This window comes from Lacerta agilis, chromosome 6 (genome assembly GCF_009819535.1).
Source record: "Lacerta agilis isolate rLacAgi1 chromosome 6, rLacAgi1.pri, whole genome shotgun sequence".
NCBI lineage: Eukaryota > Metazoa > Chordata > Lepidosauria > Squamata > Lacertidae > Lacerta > Lacerta agilis.
The window spans coordinates 94,304,085-94,319,360 of record NC_046317.1 but is presented as its reverse complement, the minus strand read 5'-3'; the positions used below and the strand labels follow the sequence as shown (position 1 = coordinate 94,319,360).

General features: G+C 49.3%; 1 non-coding gene across 1 annotated transcript; it reads left to right on the top strand.

Moving 5' to 3' along the window:
* Positions 1-5,321: 5,321 nt before the first annotated feature.
* Positions 5,322-5,484, top strand: LOC117049299. Its single transcript, XR_004426935.1, has one exon. It is a non-coding gene; the product is annotated as a U1 spliceosomal RNA (small nuclear RNA).
* Positions 5,485-15,276: the final 9,792 nt, after the last annotated feature.

The window sequence follows — 15,276 nt, the reverse complement described above, 5'->3', positions numbered from 1 at the left end:
CTAATGGTGTGGGGGGAGCTTTCCTCGACCCCCCCCTCCCAGCTGCTACATAGCAGGAGGTTTTGAGTGTGAGCTGAGCTGGAAGCAGGCTGGAAGCTGGAGACACAGAGACTGAATTGCTGGATGCAAGGCTGTGGCTAACGGAGAAGGAGGGTTTCTTGGAGTGTCGATGCCATGTGCCCCCCCCCCCCATCCTATGCCCTATCCTATGTGAATACAAGCACATATCCTAAAGACACCACAGTCTGACCTCCAAGGAAACTGGACCTGGGTAAGTGCTGTGGAACCCCTGTTTGGGGAATTCCTGTTTAGGGAAGTTTTTAATGTTTGGTGTATTATTGTGCTTTTAATTCTGTTGGGAGCTGCCCAGAGTGTCTGGGGAAACCCAGCCAGATGGGTGGGATATAAATAATAAATTATTATTATTATTATTATTATTATTATTATTATTATTATTATTACTATTAGGGTGGGGGACCCTCTCCCCCTTCTCCTGGCCAATGCTAACGGTCTCACTTGTCTTTCATAGCTGCATGTACATGAACTACCCTCTCTGCACATCTCTGAAAAGGGCATTGTGGCAACAGAGTCCAGAGGCTTCGGATAGTGTTTAGAATGCCAGGGCTCAATCCTAGAATGTGTGAGTGCCGCTGAGCATGTGCAGAGTGCATTGCTCTCTCCCGCCCCCCCCCCCGGCCCCGGGTACCACAATACTACCGCAAGTGATCATAAAAACAGCTGGGCATTAGGGAGTGGAGATTCTGCAAGTGGAGATTCTGCACCACCCCTTCTTGGGCAGGATCCAAGCTCTACAAAGCACCATGAACAGTGAGGCTGCTGAACATCCTTCCCAAGCCCTGCTGGCATCGCCCCCTCCCCCCCCACGTTTCTGGAGAAGCATTACCTTCTTCAGCCTCCAGGCAAGTCTGCAGGTGCCCGTAGCTGCAGCACTTCTTCCTTGGGGAGTCAGCGCCTGAACCACAATTTAAGTCGGAAGAACATTTTGCTACGTTCTGGCTGGACTGGGGAGGCTCCCTGGGGCAGTACCCTCTGGTCACTGGGTGAAAAGAAGAAAGGGAGAAGATTGAACAGAAGGCAGTTCTGGAAAGGCTGCAGGGAACCAAGCTGGAGTGCATCCCCAGGGAGTTCCTTACCTCCGAAAGGGAGCACGCACTGCCGCCCACACATGGTGTCGCAGCAGAGCTGGTCCCCTGGGCAGCTGACATCCGTGGAGCAGAACTGGAGGGGCAGCGTCTCATTGCTTTGAGCCAGGGCAGGGCAGATGCCAGGCTTGACTGTAACAGGAAGAGAGAGGAGATTACGGAGCCCTGAAGAGAGAGAGGATTGCAGCTCTTCTGCTTTTGCGTTCATTACGGATTTTGTATTTCCATGTTGTGAACCGCCCTGTGATCTTTGGATGAAGGGGGCGGTGTACAAAATGAATGAATGAATGAATGAGTAAATAAATAAATAAATCCTTAAAAGGTCAATTTCATTTTCTCTCAGGTTCTCCCTTTTCCCAATCTTAAATTCACATTTGGCACTTAAAAAAAATATCACCAGAACCTCCTCCTTATACGTTTTCTTTTTTTATTCAGTTTCCATTCTTTACTTTCCTCGCCAAAATTCTGTCCAATTCGCCCAGGTGTAGAAGACCCACCGCCCCTCAGCTACCCCACAGCTTGCTCGGCTCCAGATCCAAAGCTGTGACGCATGGAGAAGCGAGACCTGTTGGGGTGTTGACGCTGCGAGCGCCTCCATCTTGGGCTAAGGTTTCATAGATGTGCAAATGAAGCTGCTCGGAGCGATGGCCTGGGCACCCGCTGGCGTCTCTTACCTCCAGTGACATTCATGCAAACGTGGCCACAGCCGTTGCTGCAGCACTTCTGCCCAAGAGAGCAAGAGGCATCACTGAGACAGCTTTCCACGCACGTCCCGATTGCAGGGGGCACAGGGCACTGTCCGGGGTGCACTGAAAGAGAGAAAGGGGACTCCCACACTGGGATGCTCTACAGAGGTGGGGTGTAACCAAGGGCATGTGCAAGGGGTGGTGCTGTCCGCCCCAGGTGTCATGCCTAGGAGGGGTGACAAAATCCCCCCTGGGCGGATCGGTATGGTGGCACTCGCACCCCCGGTGGGTGGATTTTCGCAATTGGCACGGTCATCATCGTGAAAATACGCCCAGCGATCAGCCTGGCACCCCCCGGTGGGTGGTGCTCGCATCCCAGGCAGGTGGTTTTATGTGATCAGTGGTCAGATTTTCATGATTGGCGGGCGGAGCTGGCACCCCCCGTGGGCAGTGCTCACACCCCTGGCAACGTTCCCAAAAATTGTATTGGGGGTGTGACTGGGTACCACCTGCCCTTGCTACGGCTCTGGGTGCAACCAGCATCAGCAGGAACCTCTCACTGCTTGTCTTGGACCACTGAGAAATGGGGGGAGGGGCTTTTGCACTTCCTAAAGACAGTCAACGGCTATGCAGAACTCTAGACTTGGAAGTAACAGCTCTCTGGGGTTCCTGGTTCCTTTCAGTCACTTTTTATTGCACATCAGACTGAAGCCATGAACAAAATCTCCTAACAACACACTTCCTTTGGGACACCTGCCCAACTGTGGAAGACCCACCACCCCACTTCTACCCCTGTTTTCCCTGCCTTCCTCTGAAGGAGGGAGCTGGGCCCTCTTCCTGGAGTCATCTTGACCTCCCTGCCCTGAGTCCAAAACGAGAATCCTGCAAACGTTCCCACTGCTGCTGTTGCTGCTGCTTCTGGAGCCTCCAGACTCTGCCTAGGAAAAGTCTGTGAGTGGATCCTGAGCTCAAAACAGCACAAGGTCCCCCTTTGGCCCAGCAGCAGCAGCAGCAGCGGCAACTTGCCAGAGAAATGTGCTAGAGAGAGATCAACAACAGACCCCTCCAGGAGGGATCCATGGGTCCCTGCCAACTCTACAGTTCTCTGAGTCTGTGGTTCCACAACTCACCTTCCTCCTGCCCGCCGTGGCCGCTGGGCTCAGCCTTCTCCCTCTCCCAGAGCTGCCTGTCTCGCTGCCCACTGCCCTGATGGTGAATCTCAGGGTCGACACACTTCAAGCCGCAGTCTTTAAAGCAGCACTTCAGCCCACGGCTGCAACTTCGGTCGTCCTTGCACTCGCTGTCACACGGGCGAAACGTTGGCAAAAGGCCGCTCTTGGGGCAAAGGCCCCTTTTTTCTGGAGAGGAGGGGAAGAGTTAAGCGGGGGGGGGGGGAAGCCATCATGAGCTCACGCAGAATGGAGAGTCTGTTGCCATGAGGACTTAAGGACACAAGAAGTTGCATTGGAGGAAATTACTGCTCAAAATCACGATCAATGATTCACCTATATGGATTGACAAAGGAAGATTAAATCCACTTGATTAGCTGGGGAAATGGATAAAGAGAAGTCTAACCAGGAATTGAACATGAACAGTCAATGGAAATAGAGAATGGGTGGAAAAGTAATAGAAATTAGCAAGTATTTTATTGTGAGCAGCAAAGGAGGGAGGGAAAATAAACGTTTTGAAGGGGGGGGTTTAAAAGTCAACTTTCAAGTCAAGTACTCTATTACAGTTATAGACCAGCATAAGAAAAACATCTAAATAAATAGCATAACGGTATCAATCTAAGCGAATAATTAGTGAATAAATAGGAGCAAGAACCAAACGTAGATTTAAACATATACATAGAATACTTAATTAAGTCACGAAGAGTCGGACACGACTGAACGACTGAACAACAACAATAAGTGAGTAAAAAATTAAGTCAACTTTTAAATTTGTGTTAAATATTGAATTAATTTGTTGTTAATCTGTTAAAAATTTGGAAGATCAGTGAAAATTAATTGGCAAAAAGAAGAGCCCCAAGAGGAGGCTGCAGGATCAGGCCAGTGGCCCATTTAGCCCATCCGTCCTGGCTAAGCCAAGGAAGAGGAGGACTGCCAAGGGACTCTTGGCTTATGCCACGTCTGTGATGCACGGCCCTCCCTGCTCTCAGCTCTGCTGATAAGGCAGGGTCATCCTGACACACCCTTAGCACCTTTGGCACCAAACCACCTACTGTGGCCACATCATGGCTGGCTGGCTGCCCAGTGGGCTTTTCCTTGCCAAGGACAGCAAAGGTTGGGGGCTTGGGACAGGTGGGCAGGACTGAGGTGCTCTTGGGTTCAGAGTCAGGGCTGGGAGCGGGTGCTGGAGGTGTGGGGTGGGGTGCTGGGGCCTCAGGCGCTTGTCACGGCCGGTACCTGGCTGAGCCTTGGTGCATCTCCTGAGACCACCCCTCAGGCAGCACTTCTCATCCGAGGTGCACTGGGAGTCATCAGAACAGGGGCTGGAGGAGGCGGCGGCGGCAGCAGCATGGTCTTCCGAGCGGGGACAGTAGCCACGATGCACTGCAAGGGAAAAGGGCAGTCAGTGGGTCTCTTGCGCCACAGGAGAGCATTCTTCTGGGAGCTGCAGGGTTTGTTGCTGCTGGAGGTGTCCCAGCGGCAGGTGCCATAAATGGAGGCTGGAGCATTGCAAGTTATTTGTTTATTTCATCAAATGTAAGTGCCACCGAAAGAATAAAATAAAACACTAAGAAGACTCAGAAACAACCATGGAAGGCTTTTGAAAAGTTAAAATAGGGCTGCCAAACAGCGTCTGGGCGGATTTTCGCTGAATCGACAAAATTAAGATTAATATTCCCACAGATGCAGAATGAGAATTTTGTGGCACCTGCAGTAGTGCCCATTCCACTGATTGAAGCGGTTGAGTGGGAACATGTGAGGTGAGCTGATCTCATGGGTAAACTGGTCCCAATTTAAGAGTTTTATATACAGGTGAAACTTGAAAAATTAGAATATCGTGGAAAGGTTCATTTCTTTCAGCAATTCAACTTAAAAGGTGAAACTAATATGTGAGATAGACTCATGACATGCAAAGCGAGATATGTCAAGCCTTTATTTGTTATAATTGTGATGATTATGGCGTACAGCTGATGAGAACCCCAAATTAACAATTTCAACTTTGGGGTATTCATCAGCTGTACACCATAATCATCACAATTATAACAAATAAAGGCTTGACATATCTCGCTTTGCATGTCATGAGTCTATCTCATATATTCAACTCCAGTAGCTAATGAAAACAATTGCTTACATAAATGGACTTTTCCACGATATTCTAATTTTTCGAGTTTCACCTGTACTTGGCCCAATAGCAGATGAGCAACCAGGGCAGATCTCTGAGCACAGGAGTCCCATGCTGACGAGGCCACACTCCTGTCAGTGCAAAGTGCTTTCCCTCCTCATCCACTCAGGCTACTGTAAGGCCACTTACCAGTGGCAGAGGAGATCAGGAAGGGGTTTTTCCTAGGGTGAGGCTCGGCCATTGCACTCTGGCCATGCTGTCCCCCTGTAACTCCTCCAGATGCAGGAAATGCGACTCCAGAATTCATGGTTGTGCACAGAGGGCTGCGGAGGCAGAGTCCTTTCTCAAGGGCACTCTGGCAAACAGTAGGGAAATTCACAGGGCTCCCCCAGGATCTTGGAGGTCTTTAAGCAGAGGCTTGACAGCCATCTGTCAAGAATGCTTTGATGGTGTTTCCTGCTTGGCAGGGGGTTGGACTGGATGGCCCTGGTGGTCTCTTCCAACTCTAGGATTCTATGATTCTATGATTCTTGTGGATTGCTCCATCCCAGCCAGGGAATTTGCTGCTGGTTTTTAGAAGAACTGTGTCCCTTTCCACCACGCATGGCACTGGCACATGGGGAGCAGGGGCAGCATACATACCTCCTTCAGGAAGGACACACTTCAAAATATTCCCCACACGGCAGCACATCTGGTCTCCTGGGCAGGGCCTCCCCTCGCTGCAGTAGGCAGCTCTCAGGTGGTGGTGGGTGGTAGCAGCGGGGCACTTGCCGGGCGTCAGGGACCCTGGACAGGAAAGGAGACGAGAGGGCACCATTCACCACTTGCCAAAGCACAAAGGCAGTGGTGCCCACCCACCTGGGTGGCTTTAAAAGAAGACGAGACTCTTCGACGGAGGAGAGGGCTGCCAATGGATACTAGACTCCACGGCTGGAGGCAGCGCTGCGTCTAATACCAGCTGCTGGAAACTGCGGGAAGGTGGAGAGTTTCTCTTACGCTCAGATTCTACTTATGGGCCTCCCATAATGGCACCTGGTTGGCCACCGTGAGAAAAGGATTCTGCACTGAGTTTCACCTGAACGTGGACTGATGCCCACCTGTGGGGTCTTTAGTCCACAGCTTGAGAAACGCTGATGTCCCAAAAGTTTGCCATAGTCGAAACAAAAGCCATAAGAAATAAAAATTCCTTCCAGTAGCACCTTAGAGACCAACTAAGTTTGTTCTTGGTATGAGCTTTCGTGTGCATGCACACTTCTTCAGATACCGCGCACATGAAAGCTCATACCAAGAACAAACTTAGTTGGTCTCTAAGGTGCTACTGGAAGGATTTTTTTTAAAATTATTTTGTTTTGACTATGGCAGACCAACACGGCTACCTACCTGTAACTAGTCCCAAAAGCTTGTAAGACTCCTGCTGAACTTTGCAAATAGTTTCTCACCATTTGTTGAGAGTGCAGGAGTCTGCAAGGTCTCCTCATCCATGTGAATTTCTCCTGCCTGGTGATGATTCGCACCTAGAAGGAGGAAATAGAAATAATTGATTAGGTGCTCAGCAGAGCCTGTGGGCTTTTCACCACCAGCAACTCAGCATGGAATTTACCCTCCTTACAGCTATAACAACAACAACAACAACCACAACCACAACCACAACAATTTATTTATACCCCACCCATCTGGCTGGGTTTCCCCAGCCACTCTTGGCAGCTCCCAACAGAATATTAAAAACACGATAGAACATCAAACATTAAAAAATTCCCTAAACACTGTCATTGAGCCACCCTCCAAAACCCCAAAATCTCCTTCCTGGCCAGTCAACACCAGTTCAGACTCTGTGATGAGTGTACATGTGGACAGTCGTCGCTTCTGTGCCTCAATGCACATCACTTTAAACTTGCTGAAACTCAACAGCGTTTGTTGGAAGATTCAGGGTGGATAAATCAAAGTACTTCTCCAGGCAGAGCATAGCTGATCCCACAGGAGGATCAAATTGAGAAACAAAGGCACAGAACTTATGAATTCATTAAAAAAAAAAAATCCCCTCTTCTCTCTTCCCATCAGCTTCTGCTGTTCTCAGAGTGATGGTCTGGGAGAGGCTCCTAGGGCTGGAGGGTGGGGGCAAGGCAGCTGGAAAATGCCATTGCCCAATGAGCAGCACAAAGTCTCTCCTCCCCCGCCCCCAGTTCTTCCTCTGGAAACAGCTCCCTTATGAAGACTCCCAGGGCTGGAAGGTGGGGCTTCTGAATCCTAGTTGCTGGAAGCCACAGGAGAGGAGAGGGTCACTCTTGTGATCAGATCCTGCTTGTGGGCTTCTCCATTGGGGCATCTGGTTGCCCATTGTGAGAACAGGATGCTGGACTAGATGGGCCCCCATGGGCCTGATCCAGCAGGGTACTCATTCTTATGCCATTTGAATGCCCGTTTCCTGGGCAGTCACTGCCACTTTAGACCCCGTGTAAAGTTAGAATTTTTGCCCCCAATATGCATCATTTTACACTTGCTTACGCTGAACTGCATTATTGTTTTAGCCAGTCTGAACATTTCTCTCTCAGCAGCAAATTTGGCTACTTCACTGCTCACTGCAAACTCAGAACCATTTATGAGCAAGTTTAAAAGGAAAAATCTCAAAGTTGCTCCTCGAGGGACCATCTGGAGAACTCCCCATTCATTCCCACTCGCTGCTTCTCGCCACGTAGCCAAGTTCTGATTCATCTTACTACATGACCGCTAAATCTATCCCCGAGTCTCTCTCTTTGAAAGCCATAAAGGTTGCTGCTTAGATCAAGAGCAATGAACAATGGCCATCACCTCAAAGGCTGGGGGCCATCACTGCCTCCTGAGGGAAGGAGTTCCACAGTTTAACTGTGTGTTTCATGAAGAAGGGTTTCCTTTCATGTGTCCTGAATCTTCCAACTTTCAGCTTCAGGATGTCTGTGAGTTCTCCTGGGTCAGGAGAGAGGGAGAAAACCTTTCTCCTTTCCCGCTGCCTGTCATATCAAACCCATAAGCCCCTCAGATCCTCCTTCTGACTGCGTTCTCCTTGGCAAATCAGCGCTGGGGTTTCTAGCAATTGCTTTTCAGAAGCATTGCCAGTATCTTATTGGGAGCTATGGAAGGATATTGTGCAAATATCCTCTTTCTGCACTCTTTCTTTGAGCAAGAATGATTCCATTTCTGGCTACCTGGAATGCGAAGGTGGGGAAGGTGAATTCCTGCAAGCACCAACCTTGTCCGCCCCCCCCCCCGAACAGCAGAAGCAGCACTCACCTTGTGCCCTGTGCTTCATCATTTTGGCAGAACTGGGCTCCACTCGGAGGGCAAAGAGCCCCAGGAGGAGGAGAACGGCAAGGTGGGCCCTCATGGCTGTAGCTGGAGCTGGCAGTTCCTGTGCCAGGGTGGGCGAGGCTGGAATATAAACCCCACAGGGTGGGCCTGATCATACTGCTTGTGACACACACACCTCTTGGTCAGCTGGTGACAATTCCCAGAATCCTGTGTGCGGGTCACTCTGCCAGGCTGTGTCAACAGCCTTATCTAGTGGCCCAACAAATCTGCTTGAGGCATGTCAGTGTGACTCTTGCAGGAAGGCACAAACTGCCTGCTTGGGTCTTGCACCATGCCATCCTTAGCAGCCAGCCATCCTTGAGAAGCATTTTTTCAGCCACCTCCTGGAGGTGTCTCAGTCTCAGATGGGCCGACAGCAGCACATCCCAAGCTGGACCTTTCCTTGGGCCACACATGGACATTTGTGGCGCTGTGGGTTAAACCACAGAGTCTAGGGCTTGCTGATCAGAAGGTCGGCAGTTCGAATCCCTACCACGGGGTGAGCTCCCGTTGCTCGGTCCCAGCTCCTGCCCACCTAGCAGTTCGAAAGCACGTCAAAGTGCAAGTAGATAAATAGGTACCGCTCCAGCGGGAAGGTAAACGGCGTTTCCGTGCGCTGTTCTGGTTCGCCAGAAGCGGCTTTGTCATGCTGGCCACATGACCCGGAAGCTGTCTGCGGACAAACGCCGGCTCCCTCGGCCTATAGAGCGAGATGAGCGCCGCAACCCCAGAGTCGGACACGACTGGACCTGGTGGTCAGGGGTCTCTTTACCTTTCTTTATGCATCCTCCAAGCCCCCACCAGGATCCTGAGATGTGTTGGAGCAGTTGGACCCAAAGACATTGCACAATCAGAGTTTCTGCTCCTCTGTTTCCCCTCGCAGAAGTTACTTTATACAGTAAGGAACATTTCCATGATAAGATTCTGGCCTCATTTATTCAGAAGGGAAGAAGAGTTCAGAACGCACTCAAACCAGCCTCACAATCAGACTACTGCATGAATCAAGACAGTCAAGTTTCACGCAGGCAAAATGAGGGCTGGGTTACCCCCGCACCAATCCAGTTTTGTCTTATATATACTGGGCTATTTTCAAAATAGCTGGTGTAGCAGCAGCGCTTAATCCTACCTCTGACCCCAGCTAATTTTACATTTCCAGGTTTTGCTGTGCAAAAGTTGGTGTCTCATAATTGTTCATTATTGCATTTAAAACAAAACACAACCACACAGGATATTAAATACTGAATTTTATTTGTTCCCTTTAGTTTCAGCATAACAATACCAACAGTCAAAATAAGAGTGTTATGTTCCAGGTGAAATGTTTACTTCTTTTCATGCAGTCTATGGGTTCCACTGGCTCTTTATGACAGAGGGCTTCTTGGACATCACACCTGTAAAAGATAATGCACACAAGTGACAGGTGAATAGGAAATTGTTAGTGAATGATTGCCTCAGACACATTAAGGCCGGGATTTCTGGGCCAATGCCTCCTTAGTTCCATAATCTCATCCCCAATTTTTGCAGAACTGGAAGGGACACAAAGACTCATCTATCCCAACCCCTTGCAACGCCTGTGATCCAAGAGCTTAGCCCTCTTTCCATTATGGCATTTAATTTTTTTTTAAATGGGCAAAACATTCTTTTCAATGCTGCTTCACTTTACTGTAAACTTTTTCTTAACACGGAGCTCATAACTGTGTAAGTAGAAAACAGCTTGAAAATTATGACCTCCTATTTTGTCCTGGTTACACATATTTGGAAATGGCTCTACAAGACCGCAGCATCTTCTGATTCATCAAATGCATTGGTTTTTTTTAGTGTGCGGGTAATCAGAAAAGGACAGTATTGTCAGTTGGCTGGGCAGATTGTGCTAAATATTGTCTTACCACAATTCACCATGGGAAGAACTCGGACTGCTGACCTCAGGTTCAAGACTGATGCAAGAGCCCACACGTGAAGCTGCTGCTTCAGGACCATGGATAGCTCCAAGCGAGCCACTTGCTCCCAAAAATGATGAGCGCAGATTGAGGTTTTGGAAACCTCTAACTCCTGACCGCCTTTCTAGGCTCCAACCCCTTGCAGAGACTTCTCTTGTCTAGATTCATACAGGGCCAATACTGCAGGAAAGGCAGCTCACTGGGTTTAAGCAGCTTGGAAGTTTCCTAGACCTTCTCATGTATAAAAAAGGATATTGACAAGCTGCATGGGGTACAGAGGAGGGCAGCCAAGACAATCAAGGGTCTGGAAACCAAGCCTTAGGAGGAACAGTTGAGGGAATTGGGAATGTTTAGCCAGGAGAAGAGGAGACTGAGAAGTGATAGGATATTTTCAAATATCTGAAGTATTGTCACATGGATGAGGGAGCAAGCTTGTTTTCTGCAGCTCCAGAGGGGAGGACCCAAACCAATGGATCTGAATGACAAGAAAGGAGATTCTGACTCAAAATTAGGAAGAACCTTTTGATGGCAAGAGCTGCTTGATGATGGAAAAGACCACCTTCGAAGGTGGTGGACTCTCCTTCAATGATGCATTTCAAACAGAGGTTAAATAGCCATTTGTTGGGGATTTTGTTGCCATGATGCCAGCCCTGCAGGGGGTTGGACTAGATGACCCTCCAGGGACCCCCTTCCATTTCTGCACTTCTATGATTCTATGAATTCTGGCTTCCATAATCTCTTTGGGGCTTTGAAACTCATCACTGTTAATAGCATTTTTGCCTAGAGCAGCTGGAATTGTGGGTGTTGAGCAAAGGCTCCTGTTGCAATGGGATAAAGCCGTGTGACTTCCTGGGGGGGGGTCTGACTGCCCTTACCTGGCTCCACACACTTCCAAGAACAGCCACTCAGGCAGCACTTCATGGTCCCACTGCAGCTGCTGTCACTCTTGCATTCACGGGTGACCATTGTCTTCCTACAGATGTGTGCCGACTGCCTGCAGTGGCCTGGTTTTGCTGCACAAAAAGAAAGAGACACAAGAATGGAAAGGCTTGAGTCCCCTGGTCAAAAGCTCTGGGCTCCGTATGTCTCCACTGTGCCTCGGATGCTGGGATGGGAGCCTCTGGCACGCGATAAGCAGAAATTACCCTCCCCAGGATTCTCCCCCAATGCCTTTCTCAGCACAGCTGATTGGGCTGGGGATGCTGGGAAGAGTTGGATATACTCATATTCAGGTTATTTGTGAACAGCTATGTATTTCAAAGAAAATCTCCTAAGCAGTTTACAACATCCTAAAAAATATTATAGACAGAAGTCCAACACAACAAGTACAATTTTTTATATAAAAAAAACCCAACGCATTTTAGAGCAGCATAGATAACAGGCAAGAGATCGTTAATCATCAACATGAACTGAAACAACCAGCATGCGGGGAGTATAATGACTCTTAGGAGATCAAAAATTGGGACATACAGGGAAGAAAAAGAACCCCCCCCCCCGCCGCCAGTTAAATGCCTTTATAGGTGGAAGAAGCACTCTCACTTCTGGTTTTTCTGCATTTTTGAAGAGCAGAGCACTTCTCAAAACCCGATTTCTGAAAAACTGGACCTACAAATAATTTGTTCCCAGGATTATCTGGTGTAGGTAGACCTTGTTGGTCTATCGCTTAATGGTTTTCTGCAAGTGAATGGTTTTATATTTCACTGATCTTTAGATGAAGAATGCATGAGGTTTCACTATTCACTGGGGGGGGGGCAGGTGAAGGTCCTTCAGCAAGATTGTGCCTTTCTATCACCCCCCCCCCCCCGGCCTGGGAGACGTGAGCTACCTGAGCAACCAGCTCTGGCCCCTCATTGGTCAGAAAGGGTTGCAGTCCATAATGTCTAGCAGGTGCCATGTTGTCAAAGGCTCTCCTCTCCTCTCCTCCTCCTTACCTGCCGACTTCGGGGTCTCTGTTGGCTTCTCTGTTTTCCTCAGAAGAGGCGTAATAGTTGGAGCCCCTGGGGAAAAGCACCGTGGAAAAAAAAACATGGACATCTTAACACTTGATATTTCATTGGTTCTTGGAATTTGGGCAATTTTCTGGGTGTGCAAGGAGGGCAACCAAAATGGTCAAAGGCCTGGAAACGATGCCTTGTGAGGAACGGCTTAGGGAGCTGGGTATGTTTAGCCTGGAGAAGAGAAGGTTAAGGGGTGATATGATACCCATGTTCAAATATATAAAAGGATGTCATCTAGAGGAGGGAGAAAGGTTGTTTTCTGCTGCTCCAGAGAAGCGGACACGGGGCAATGGATTGAAACTACAAGAAAGAAGATTCCACCTAAACATTAGGAAGAACTTCCTGACAGTAAGAGCTGTTCGGCAGTGGAATTTGCTGCCAAGGAGTGTGGCGGAGTCTCCTTCTTTGGAGGTCTTTAAGCGGAGGCTTGACAGCCATCTGTCAGGAATGCTTTGATGGTGTTTCCTGCTTGGCAGGGGGTTGGACTGGATGGCCCTTGGGGTCTCTTCCAACTCGATGATTCTATGATTCTCTCTAAAGAGTCTCCAATGGCAGAGTTTCTGACAGAAGAGGGAAGGGTTTCAGTGGGAAGTGATAAAAGCCAGCATGGTGTAATGAAGAAGAAGAAGAAGAAGAAGAAGAAGAAGAAGAAGAAGAAGAAGAAGAAGAAGAAGAAGAGTTTGGATTTGATATCCCGCTTTTCACTACCCGAAGGAGTCTCAAAGCGGCTAACATTCTCCTTTCCCTTCCTCCCCCACAACAAACACTCTGTGAGGTGAGTGGGGCTGAGAGACTTCAGAGAGGTGTGACTGCCCCAAGGTCACCCAGCAGCTGCATGTGGAGGAGCGGAGACGCGAACCCGGTTCACCAGATTACGAGTCTGCTGCTCTTAACCACTACACCACACTGGCTGGTCAGAGTGTCGAACTAGGACCTGGTAGAGACCAGGGTTCAAATCCCCCACTCAGCCATGAAGCTCCCTGGGTGACCGTCTCTCAGGCTAGCCCAGCTCACAAGGTTGTTGTGGGTATTCAATGAGGAAGGGGGGAAGCACGTACGTTATCTTGAGCTCCTTGGAGGAAAAGCTGGGCTATAAAGGTAAGAATAAAATGGGACCCTTGGTATCCTGGGAGCATAGGGGTCCTTTGATAAGTCCACAGCCAGAGAGAGAAGGAGCAACCCCCTCCGCTCTTCCTTCTGCTTTCTCTCTCTACCAACCTGTGGCTCCTGGCTCCGTCTGGACCTCAGCGCTGACTGTCGTCAGTTCCATAGCTGGACTATCTAAGAGAAGAGCATTATCAACGGCTTGGCATTAATGTTGCCTGGAGGCAGCAATGGGCCACAGGAGGGTGAACAAGTGGCAGCTTAATCGAGACCAGACAGAGGTGCCCCTCATAACACGGATCCAGCCTGTTTTGGATGGGGTAGGACTCCCATTCGGCAGTCCAGAATACAGCCTAGGGGTGCTCCTGGACTTAACCTATTTTTTTCTTTATTTAGAAATTACTAAATAAATAAATAGATGGATAAATAAAAAAATAAAAAAATAGAATAGGTTAAGTCCAGGAGCACCCCTAGGCTGTAATCTGGACTGCTGAAGGGGAGTCATGTTGCTGTTGTTCAGTCGTTCAGTCGTGTCCGACTCTTCGTGACCCCATGGACCAGAGCACGCCAGGCACGCCTATCCTCCACTGCCTCTCGCAGTTTGGCCAAACTCATGCCAGTTGCTTCGAGAACACTGTCCAACCATCTCATCCTCTGTCGTCCCCTTCTCCTTGTGCCCTCCATCTTTCTCAACATCAGGGTCTTTTCCAGGGAGTCATCTCTTCTCATGAGGTGGCCAAAGTACTGGAGCCTCAACTTCAGGATCTGCCCTTCCAGTGAGCACTCAGGGCTGATTTCTTTAAGGATGGATAAGTTTGATCTTTTTGCAGCCCATGGGACTCTCAAGAGTCTCCTCCAGCACCAGAATTCAAAAGCATCCATTCTTCGGCGATCAGTCTTCTTTATGGTCCAGCTCTCACTTCCACACACTACTACTGAGTCATATCCCATCCAAAACAGTCTGGATCCATGTTATTTGATTTCCTGTACTACCCTTCACCTGTGGTTCACAGGGTGGTTCACAATATAAAAAGAAAACAAAAATACATACCATAATAGCAAATGAAAACAAGAGCCCCTTCACACACTGTTTAAAAGGCCATAGGTTGTTTAATCAGCCAAAGTTCTTCTTCTAGAGAAACCCCTGGCATTTAAGGAAAAGTAGTAGAGGGGCCCCCCACCCACCCCCAAATGGGCAAAGGAACCTCCAATCTCCAGCCCTGAGTCCAGGATGTGCCCAGCTCACGTGCCAACTCAACCTCCCCCCCCCAGGATCCCCTCCCCTCCCCGCCTTTCCTCCGCCTCCCCTGGGCTTGCCTCACCTGTGACAGCCACGCAGACCCAGCCGCAGCTCCGCCAGCAGCACTTCTCGCTGGGCCCGGAGCAATCGTTGTCTCTGACGCAAAAGGTCAATGTGGAGCACTCCGGCTCCTGGCTCTCTGGTGCTTGGAAGGGGCAGGTCCCAGGGCGCACTAAGGGGGGGGGGAATCAAAGGGGAGGAGAGAGAAACTGGGACCAGAGGGGGTGGCTGCAGGGGGTGGGTGCCCCAGGACTTTTACACTGGGCTGTGGCTCTCTTGCTCCGTCCCCCTACTTTTCTTGGCCTGAAAGGTGGATTCACTTCCGAAACGTGGCCTAAATTTGAATCTATATGTATAAATTAACATATGCAAGTTTTATGCAAATTTGGGCCATAGGACTGCAAACCGAATCGCTCAACTGTGCCCCCAACTGTCCTTGCTCCCACCCAAAACACAATGACCGGAGGCTCTTACTTGTAG